General features: G+C 40.2%; 1 pseudogene across 1 annotated transcript; it reads left to right on the top strand.

The window, feature by feature from the left end:
* Window positions 1-4154: 4154 nt before the first annotated feature.
* LOC145496715 (histone lysine acetyltransferase CREBBP-like) lies at window positions 4155-6717 on the top strand (annotated as a pseudogene). Its single transcript, XR_014050586.1, has 2 exons — window positions 4155-4187; window positions 5982-6717. The product of XR_014050586.1 is annotated as a histone lysine acetyltransferase CREBBP-like (transcript).
* Window positions 6718-11414: the final 4697 nt, after the last annotated feature.

Raw genomic sequence — 11414 nt, 5'->3', positions numbered from 1 at the left:
CTTATGCCAACGTGCCCTCACTAAACATAAGCATAAGCATAAGAAGAAAGCTTATACTTATGTCGTGGCTGTCCTCACTAGCGTATGAGCTTCTTTCTGCTTATGTTTATGCTTAATCTTGCGTCGCAATTGAGGACCGGCCTTTACAGAAGAGCTGACAGTCGCCTAGCTCGCTTACAAGACAAGGAGCCATGAAAACCTCCGTTTCCTGCAAAAGCGGCTAGATCGAAATTGGACAAGCTTTATTGGAAGAATAACAAATAACGAGAGTAACGGCCCACTTTAATGAAAGTCTGTGTTCTTTGAGAGTAGAAATACTCCTAGTTGCTTCATGCTACAGAAACCGGGATAAGCTCCGGCCTGCTGAGCCATTTGGCTCGTATGCAGACCTAACTTACTCTTTTACTTTAGAAGGTGCGAAACTCAAAAAAACTACAATCTCCTTTCCGACGGCAGGAGATTCACATCATACGATCATGAAATTCGTCATCACGTGATCACTTTTTTCAAATCCGTGTATGAAACCAATAGTAGTTGGGGCTGATTGTATGAAATTTTCCACTGGTTCCTGAGCGATTCCTACTGACTTCAAGAAAGGACAACAAATAAAGTATAACGTTTATCCATAGTTTTAAAAAGCCATCCTTGAGTGCGAGATTTTTGATGTTCGAAATTTACGGAACCAAATTTCTCACCGTATTTATACTAACAGCCTTCTTACGCCAAACTAAAACAATATTTATTGTCAGGTACTTTTGCATTGCCTCCATTGATTAACCCTTCCACGAAAATAGTCTTTATTCGAGATGCATCGCAACAAGTTCGAATTCGCGGACAATATCTGCAAGATTGTCCACATTTCAGTTTTTACACCCACGAGAACCCGAGTTCTGCGAAGAACGCCACTGAAGTAGAGGAGCACAATCCCTGGGGACTACCCCCGGGGGGGGGACTCCCATATAAAACGGATGATGGTGCTCGTCGGAAATTTTAAAAAGAGTCCCTAAGAGGCTCCAAGATTCTGCTTTGTGGGCGTGGCTTTTTGACCCCTAAAAGGTACCAATCCTAAAACAACAAATAATCTCCTGTCATATTTTTTGGCTAAACTCTCGCCCTAAAAGGCGCTGAAAAAGCTCTAGCCTACTTGGCAGGCGTCCCAAGAGGAGGGAAAGGGGAAAAAACGAACGCGTGATGCCCGCGATGGTGGTCTCGAGGCGTGCTCGATCCTCCCGCGCTCATTTTACCCCTTTCACTCCCCTTCTACGGCCTGCCACAAAGGCTACAAAAGCTCCCGCTGTGTATCTTTGACGTTGAACACCTTAACAGGTTTCAAAGCCGCCTATTTAACCGCGAGCGACTTTGAGAAAGTTTTAACCCCAGAGACTAACCTGAGGCGCCCTCTCAGTCCCATGTAGAAACAGACCCAATGGTGGTTGGGCGCCTAACTAGAGGTACAACTGCGTTTATAGGTCTTTAAATACTGAGACGAAGTCCTCCGTAAGTAGCTACTTGACTTGGCGAGCAATGATATAAACAAGCTTTATCAAGATGATGAGACACATTACTATAGATGACCCTCATTTCACCTATATGTGTTCTATCTATATACATGTTACCCTGCCAGCAGGGTCCCTGAAGATCGAAGAGACCTCTGCTCGCAGCGTATATACATGTGTACAATTGCAAACAAATATTGGCCAAGAACAATGGTATGTGCTATTATTGGACAACGAAATACACATAAATCACCTGAAGGTGAAGGGCAAAGCATTTTCGAGGGAGCCTCCCCGGTATGAAGCCGGTTGGCCAGGCCAGAACTGCTCTAAAACGCCCTGAACGCTGCTGAGGCCGAAAGTAACGAGAGTAGTTCCTTCCAGAACTTAACCGGATACACTGTTTTTTTTTTTTTATAAGAATATTGTTTTTCCGGCCGAGGCTGAATATTCTTATTTTTATGCCGATTTTAGCCTAAAAATATTCTTTCGAATATTCTTAGATTATAGCGTATGATATAATTGCATTGTATTTACAAATTTTCAACACACAAAATTATATTCTCTTCAAAATCTCGGCCTCGGGTTTATTTCTAAAATTATTCTTAAAATTTCGCAAATTTCTGACTTGATATTCCTATAAAATATATTCGTATCAAAACAGAGTGTATTTTATACTCCTTCGTACAAAACGAAATGGCCAACAGTTTCTTTTAGAGTAACTACAAGCTTCCTACATGTACGACAAAAAAACTTAATACAAGAGAAAGGTCGAAAGGGGGGAACGTTGTGCAAGGAAGGTTATTTCAGCCCTATACCCTAGTCACCTACTGTCGTCAGCCCGCTAGCCCGCGCCCTCTTAAGTTTACCAGTACCAAGTGGCCTTTCCGTCAACGGACAACCCACGTGCACGGAAATTTGATCCGCTGTCACAGTGATATGTGTATCCCCGTGATATGTGTATCCCCGCACACATATCACTAGTGATATGTGTATCCCCCGTGGGGATGCACAAAACACTGATACGTGCCTGGGCATTCAACGAACAAAATGGCCACTCGGTTGCGAGGTTCAAACGAGCGCTGTAAAGAGTAAGAGAAACCAGAAATGAATTCGCGCCCAACGGAGCAGATTAGGATTTCTTGAGTTTGGTTGAGTTCCAACCGACTCGATTGTATATTTGACTAAAACTTCGAACAGCGGATACACATATCACTAATTATTTCATGGCGCAGTGATCTCAGTGTGTATCCCCTAAACACAGCCGTTAGATTGGCTATCTACCTGATCGACGAAAATGGCCAATTATTGACGAAACGTGCTGGCTGCTTACTCGCTACGACGTTTATACCCAGGTTGAGGTTTGCGGAGTTTGCAACTCCAATGTCTAAATATCTAAACTGAAATCGCGTGCAGGGGATACACATATCACTAATTATTTCATGGCGCAGTGATATGTGTATCCCCATAAACACAACTGTTATAATATTGCGCATCAACCTTGTCAAAACTGCAGGCAATATTAGCACCCGACGTTTTTACACGGCTTGGGTTTACTGGAGTTTGAAACTCGATAATTCCACTAAAAACGCGTGCACGCGTGCACGGGATAATAAGGGATACACATATCACTGATTATTTCATGAACTAGTGATATGTGTATCCCCATGGACACAGCTGTTATATTGGCTTTCTACCCAAGAAGAAAAATCCCCATTGCATTTGCATTGTCAAAACTGGCTTGCTAGAAATATTTACACCCGGCATTTATTCATAGCTCGGGATTTCTGGAGTTTCACTGACCTCGGTTGTACACGACCGCATGCAGGGGATACACTTATCACTAATTATTACATGGCGCAGTGATATGTGTATCCCCTGAAGACAGCCGTTATCTAGGCTAACTGCCGAAGAATAAACGTCGAATATTATGAAACGTGCTAGCAATATTCGCAGTATAGCAATGTATACAGCTTGAGACTTAACATATCTTACAAAAAGTCGAACTGAAAAGCGGGTGCAGGGGATACACGAGAGCCACTAATCATTTTATGGCGAGCGGGTCGAAGCAGTGATATGTGTTTCACTCCACGAATAATTCAGATACAAACAAGGCGATGAACAGTGGAGAATATGCGTTACTCGAGGGCTGAGAATGCACCGTGCAATTAATATCGTCCTAGAAATCCCGTGCTGTGAAACTCAAATTGAAATATATCTAGATCCATTTGGTGTTCAACTTTAAATTCGTTAAATCCTGCTCGCAGAAAACCAGTTAGGATCAAGAACACAATTCCAGCAGCAGATACGTAAGCTTTTTCAACTACAAAAATTGAGATTTGTGTTTTAAGTCTGTTTGGGTTAGTCGTTCGTCCAGTAAGCGACCGGACGACGATAGCGCTTTCAAGGAGGGTATTGCTATTTAAAGTATAGGGGAGGAGGGTGGGGGATACACATATCACTGGTCGCCATTTTGGAGGGGATACACATATCACTAGTGATATGTGTGCGGGGATACACATATCACGGGGATACACATATCACTGTGACACGCTCTACGGGGTTAGTTAGGCGGGTAAGGGATTTTGATGGAGAGGAACTGGGAATGAGTTGTCCGCCATCTTGGAAAATACCCATAAGTCATTTCGATGAATTGTGTTCTCTCGCAGGGAGTGAATGATGGCGGAAGTGGAGGTAGGAAGTGTCTTGATGCCTTTAGAGCCAAAATATTATTGCTTAACGCCCATCAGTGATCTATCTTTGAAGTTTTATACTACATTGTATTTTTTATGTCCGATATTTTTAAAAGACATTCGTACAGAACCTCAGTTATATAAAAATTTGCGTTCATGTTCTAACACACGTTTTGCCACAAGTTTTTACTACGTAACACAGCGAAAGATCGAAAAATCATACGTACAGACATGAAATACTCCTAGAATGTTATGCTAGATATGCTAAATTACACTCCAATAGTGCGTTGCCTGTGATAATTTAATAGTATCACAAAGTTTGTGCAATAACTCCTCTTTACGATAACGTGTTCTGGCATAATTTGAACATTCTGTATAATTTGCTATAAATATGGTGTAAAGCCATTCACGGGTAACGTGAGGAAAATTAATTAATCAATGAAGAATGCTGGTGACATAAACGGATAAACTAATAAAGGAGAACATTGTACTTACCCACCAATTACATTTAATGATTTGTATCGGAATCACAGAGAGCTTCTGTTTGTTCCTTTGATAGTCATGTTCCTTGCATTTGCATACATTATTCATGCATTAAAACAGTTTAATGACTCCCTGTCGACCGGAACGCTTTGTGAGCGTTTGTTTTTGTTTTGATTCTGTTGCTGAAGAAAGCGCGAGAGAAATGAAAAGGATTTTGGGCATTTGGTGGCCTCAAATTTAATTTAGTGGCAAATACAGCTGTAATGTGTTTGCTTTTGATGTCTTTTGGCTGAGAACTTTCATATTTTGAAATTCTGACCCACGTTGTGAGGTGACATATGTCAGCTACAAAGTTCCTGCAACCGTATATAGGCGCCATGCCAAGAACTGAAACAATTCCATAAAATAAATTTGCTTTTTTATTCTCTTTCTTAAGTGTAGATATATCCAGAATGTAAAGGTCTTTCTTTGCTTAGAATACTGTCTTAGTCCTGATGTAGAATAAGAGTAATGAATAGTATTTCTTTCTTTGTTGGCCATTTCAAACCTCACTTTAGAATCCCTACAGTATTTTTATCGAGAACTGGTCACATACAGATACTAAAATGTTTTTTTTAGTTTGCTCATGTTGCAGAAAAAGTTTGCTTCTCAAGGAATAAAACACAGCAGAGAAAGGACTTAGTTTCATCAATATAATTTCTCGAGGAAAATTGCTCAGCATAACTGATAAAAAGCAAAGTGCTGAGTTCAGCAAGTGACAAATGTTACACTTCATTAAACTGCAAACAATTCATCAACCAATTGACATAAAATATGGGTCATTTTGCATACATTCTGGGAAAAATCACGTGGCCTTGAACACAGTTATCAATGGTAACACACTGGTGCTCTGAGGTTTTTTCCTTCGGGGAGTAAGAGCAGTTGTAACACAAGCTAAAAGAGACTAAAAGTGACTGAAAGAGTCTAAAAAGAGACTAAAAGTGTGCTTGTCAGATGGTGTACATACTAGACAAATTTTGTTTATTTTGCAAAACAAATCTGTCATCAGTTTCGTGATACAAGTGTGCACAGTGATTTTTTTCCACACTACCAAATTTTTTCAAGCCTCACCAAACTTAAAAGGCACCAGTATCCTGCTTCGGAACAGGGCAAATTTTTGTCAGGCATGAAAACTGACAGAATTTTCAACTGACATGCCATGATCTGACAGAAAATGGCATCCAAGAAAATTTCTCCTTGATCTTTAATCTCGTCATGCAGTACAGACCTCGAACCCAGTTAGTAAGAGGTATATATTTTTCTTGATCAACAGCAACAACAAGAAGGAGAAGAGGAACAGCCCCAGCTCAATGCACAAGAGGAATGACAGTTAAAGATCCAGCGGTGCGTACAGAGCTTGGTACATGCCAGCTGCTGCCCAGAGGTCAACTGCCAGCACTTAAGCTGTGCCAAGATGAAGCGTGTTCTGAAGCACACAAAAAGGTGCCAGCGAAAAACTGGCGGAGGATGTCGTATTTGTCAGGAGTTAATTCATCTTTGTTGTTATCATGCTAGGCATTGTCTAGCAGGGGAATGCCTTGTGCCTTTCTGTCGGTACATTAAAGTGAAGCTCAGACAGCTACAAACACACCGTGGCAGGGCCAGAAATCATCGTCGAGTATTGCAGGCTCCACCTCAGATGCCAAATCAGGCAATGAAACCAAGCATTGCTGGTTAAAGGCATCGTGTATAACAAGTTTCAGCCACTTATAGACAGTGCTATAGTTCTGAACTCAAACATTGCGTTTCTTGTAAAAGTACTTAGAATAAATGGAACAACCTAAGCAAGGACTTGTAGCAAATAACAGACTAACACTAAAGTTTTTTAATGGAATTAATGCATGGTGTAGAATAAGTCTGGATAGATGAACAAATACTGTAACTAATTTTTCTAGTTTTCTCAGCCTTGTATTATTTTTATTTTCTGTCTGTTTATGGTATTGTTGCTGAATTAATAGCCTTAGGGCCTTTTTTAGGAATGCTCAATAAAGTAAATGACTGTGTGTGTATACATGTTTTTTACTGGTAACTCTGCCTTTAATAGTACATTGCCATTCATGAATTAGTTAATTGGTATGAACATAATTGTTAGTTACCAACTGTGTCATGAACTAGCAACATTTGTGATGATCCATTGTGAAGTCCGAAGTGATGATCAGCACGATGTCAAATCCTCAGTGTTTGATAATAAATTATTGCTACTGCCTCTCCCATTTCAGAGATTCCATAAACTCCATAGCCAAGTCCTCTGAAACTACCTGCTTGAATCATTGTAATACCTGACTCAGGGCTGTCATTAAGGGCTGAAACCCATAACACCTGCTATGGCTGAGTATGCTTCATGGGCACTTGATGTTACAGGTGAACTTGCCTCAGTTGTGTATACAACTCAGCCATAAAGTAACAAATTTGTTATGGTCGTGAAGATCAAGGCTACAGGTGAATCAAAACTTAATGAAAGCCCTGCAACTGTTCCTTTACATGTCCCTTATTTAATTATGTCGTGTAATGTGGTGTTGAAGTGTTTGGGTAAAGGAGAATTTGATGTGAAGGTCAAATCGCTCTTTATTTATATTGCATAAATTATGAATGCCAAACCATGTCCATCTCAGTGATCCCCCTCCTGTCGATCTTTGACTGTTGCGTACTTGGCAACCACACTGTAATCATAGGGCACAATAAGAAAAGCAGTCACATCCTTTGCAGAAATGCGGCACAGTTATACCCACAGTGCCCTAGGATTAATCCACTTATCCAGCCTTATAACTTTGAAATTTATCAAACCACCACACCCTTCATCTAAGAACCACCAACACAAGGAGGGTGGCAAAGGGTTCATGTATGACACGTGGTGAGAAAAAAAAATAGTGTTTGACATGTGAAAAGCTACCAAAGGACACATTTGTAAATTTAACCTAAATTTTGTTAAAGTATCTGCATAAAATAGGATGAAAGCACGCCCCCCTTTCAATAGGATAAAAAAAAAAAAAAGGATATATATCTTGATTTCCCTTAAATATACCTCTACTGAAAATCTTTGACATTTACCACGCTTAGTTTTAAAACACTAACCTCTTATAAACCGAGTGAAAAATATCTGCCCATGAACCAAGTGCAGTGAGGTCCATAGAAACATAACAGAGGTCCAATATTCCCCAGAATAGCTCAAGTAAGCTAGGTGAGTAAGTAGTTTATTATATGGCACCCTAGTTCCGATTTAAAGGCTTATTTGCAAACAAAAAATGCACGGCTTATGAACGTTTCAAAGGAAACAGTTTGTATGGTTAAGTCCCGATGAAGAAAGAACCAGTCAGAATGCTCTGATTTCCACCAAGACTACCTTGAATGTACAATATCAGAATCCATTATATTTTTACGATAACTGCAGAAATTCTCACATGCTTATTGGCTAATTTTCATATCAAAAAGTGGACAGATACATGAATTTATAATATATGCGATGCATCAATGAACGAGAGCAGATAATTGGACAATAAATATTTTGTTATCGTAAAAAACAAATTAATGTCAGTTTTTCATGCGTCTGTCCTGTTATTGACAAAATTATCAATTTTGTCATAACATCGTCAAAGTAGTCTGTGGATCCACTCGGCTATTGCCTTGTGGATCCACAGCAACTCTGACGATGTTATGACGAAATTCATGATCAATAACAAGACAGACGTATGAAATTTGCTAAATCATTGCTTTACTGGCGAGCAGGGAACTGGGGGTGGGAGGTATTTCGTGATGCTTAAGTGACGTACCATTTGAGAACGCGTGTCGTTGAATCCAGAATCCAGAGGCCCGAACCCAGAAAAGTTTGTTGTTTGATAAACTCTTGAAAGCCTATTGATCATGTTTCGTTTGCCCGGGACTGATAGAACACCCGATAAAGCTGCTGTAGAAGAGGAAAGGAGAAGAGCCAAACAAAACGTGTGGTTTACAATGAAAGCTTTTGTGGCCTATGTGGTTCTGCTGAGATTAGGTAAGGACGGTAAGGTGACATTTCATGTTGACTTCAATTCTAGGCTGTGTTGTTCAGGAATTCCGAAGGCTTGAGTCCACGACTTGTAGCTTGTGTGCTTAGTCCTGAAAAATGGCCACAAATGCTCGGAGATGTTTGCGAAGATAGACTTTATTTTGTTAAAATTCTTGAAATAATATTAAAAAATATGTTGTTCCCCGGATGTAACTAAAATTGGGAACGGGGAACGTGGAACGTGGAACGTGAAACGTGGAACGTGGAACGTGGAACGTGGAACGGGGAACAGGGAATGGGGAACCGGGAACAGGAGTCTGGGAACGAGTGTACAGCGGTAATCTGCCTGAGAATTCAACATGGCAGACAAAAGAAAAGAAAAGGAACAATTTGGGCAAGTGTGAGGAAGTGTTACAGTTGTAAACATGAGTTTCTACCAGCTGTACCCCCTGATCATGTGCCCAGCATGTTCTTGTTATAGCAGAGTCCAATTGGCACTGTGATAAACAAAGCATGAAATGGGGCCTGGGGGAAAAATCGAATCGGTATTATCACAAGTTACGTCCCCAATCGGTTAAGCCACAGTCATTCTTAAATAGAATTTCAAGCCTTCATAGTCTACTCATATCTTCTCAGTTTGTGCACAAGCTGACATATCAATATGATTTCGAGGACAAGTGACATAACACATAACTGTCTTTGAACGCGGGTCGTCCGCTGTCTTCGCATTTGGCAGCATGGCAGCATTTCGGAGATTGGCAAGTCAGCTGGAAAATCAGGTGAGCAGCAGATAAATAACCTGTGGCCTGGCCGCTTCGTCAACGACAAAATATATGGAGAAACAATCAAGGAATATTCCACAATAATGCTAATGTTGGTGAAAGATGACCGTGGAAAAGTGACTGCGTGACACTCGGTATGTTTTCAGATGACATGTTGTCACGTATCAGACGAAAAACAGTCTTTATTCTCTCTCTGCGTTTTGTGCCCAGTCTGCAGTCTGCATTTTTTACCCGGTCTGCAGTATTACAGTCTGCATTTTGTACTGACCTATTGGGAAAGCATGTGATAATACCGATTCCATTTTCTGCCCAGGTGCTATTTTATGCTTTGTTTAACCCAGTACCATATTGGACTTGGGGGCACAGCAGGTAGAAACCCACGTCTACAACCATAACACTTCCTCACATTTCTGTTCCCTTTTCTTTTCCTTTGTCCACCATGTTGAATTCTTTGGCGGGTTACTGCTGTACACTTGTTCCCAGACTCCCATTCCCGGTTCCCCATTCTCCGTTACCAGTTTTAGTAACATCTTTTTTCCCCTGTGAAAACCCTGGACCTGTCAAAGTAAACTGCATACCAAGAAGGTCCAATAAGCCTAACTTCCTCCTATCGGCTAGGGCTGGAGTGAGTTGTGTTAAGTGCGATATGTCGTATGCTGTTCTCTATATGACAAGCACTTTTATCAAGATTTTTATCTTAGGAGGCCTTGCAATTTTTATAGAAGTTCCGATCATATCTAAAGAAGTCTGACAATTTCCAAGGGTGGGAATAATTAAAGCAAATTTTTAGCTTCCTTCTGTTGGGGCTGCCAAGTCTATGAACTTGGTACCATAGAATTCTGAATGTAACAACCCCCGTTAGGGTCAGCACACAAGGGGACCAGTCCCTGCGACAAGCTGTGGGGACAAGTCCCATAGGGTGAACAAGCAATTTTTGTCAATTAAAAAATCTAGTTGCAGGGACCAAAATTTGGTCCCTGTGACTTGTCCCACAAATTCAAACTGGTTTGAATTTGAGTGTGGGTTCCTTGTGTGATTTCCAGCTTGTCTGACTTTTTTGTGCAGTGGAACTTATTAGATTAGTATACAACAGACTGTTTTTGATATATTAAAATTCAGCTTGGCAGTGAGGCCTAGAGGACACAAACAAAAGAAATTGAATGACATGTTTATTCATTTTTTTTGTTTTTGTCCTCTAGGCCTCACTACCAAGCTGAATTTTTATATATCGAAAGTGGTCTGTTGTGCCTTTCTCTTAATAAAGGTTTGACTAACTCTAAATACTCTTGTTATTTTTGTAGCTCCTTATGCCTACAAAACTCTTTCTGGATGATTGGTTGTGGCTTCTGAAATGACTGTAACAAGATGCAGACTATGGATGTTTTTTTCTTTCATTGATCAAGTTCTTTGTTAATTATTTTTTTATTTACAAAAAATTACTCGTTGCTTTGGTTTTCTGGTTTGTGAATATTTGTTGATCAGCGATATGTGTTGGCAATACAAAGCTGTATTTACATTTGGGATTGGGATTTGCATGGTGGAATGAAATGGATCTTGTGTACAGACAGTGCGTAAGAAGATCAAAACAGCATACAAGATTTTCTGACAGCATAAACTTCCCTTCTTCATGGACGGGATGGGAAGACTGTCTTCTTCCAGAGATGGTGAGGATGACATTTAACTAATTCAAAAATGTGTTATTACTATTAACACCGATTTCACTTTGGAGAAATTTTTACAATATGTAGTTTTCTGCAGTCTTAAATGTCAATAATAAAAAAATCCAATAATTGCACTCCTGAAATAGCTACTGTTCTTGATTTAATAATGAACCTCATGGTGACATTCTTATGTGGAGAGGATTGTTAGATGTTTGTAGGGCTGGTTGATGTTTTAATTGCATAGAGCAAGTCCGTATTAGCTCAGAGCTCTTGGTGTCATT

This window comes from Orbicella franksi, chromosome 9, assembly GCF_964199315.1.
Source record: "Orbicella franksi chromosome 9, jaOrbFran1.1, whole genome shotgun sequence".
Classification (NCBI taxonomy): Eukaryota; Metazoa; Cnidaria; class Anthozoa; order Scleractinia; family Merulinidae; genus Orbicella; species Orbicella franksi.
Note: the sequence above shows the minus strand (reverse complement) of the source record. Positions and strands in the feature narration are given on the sequence as shown.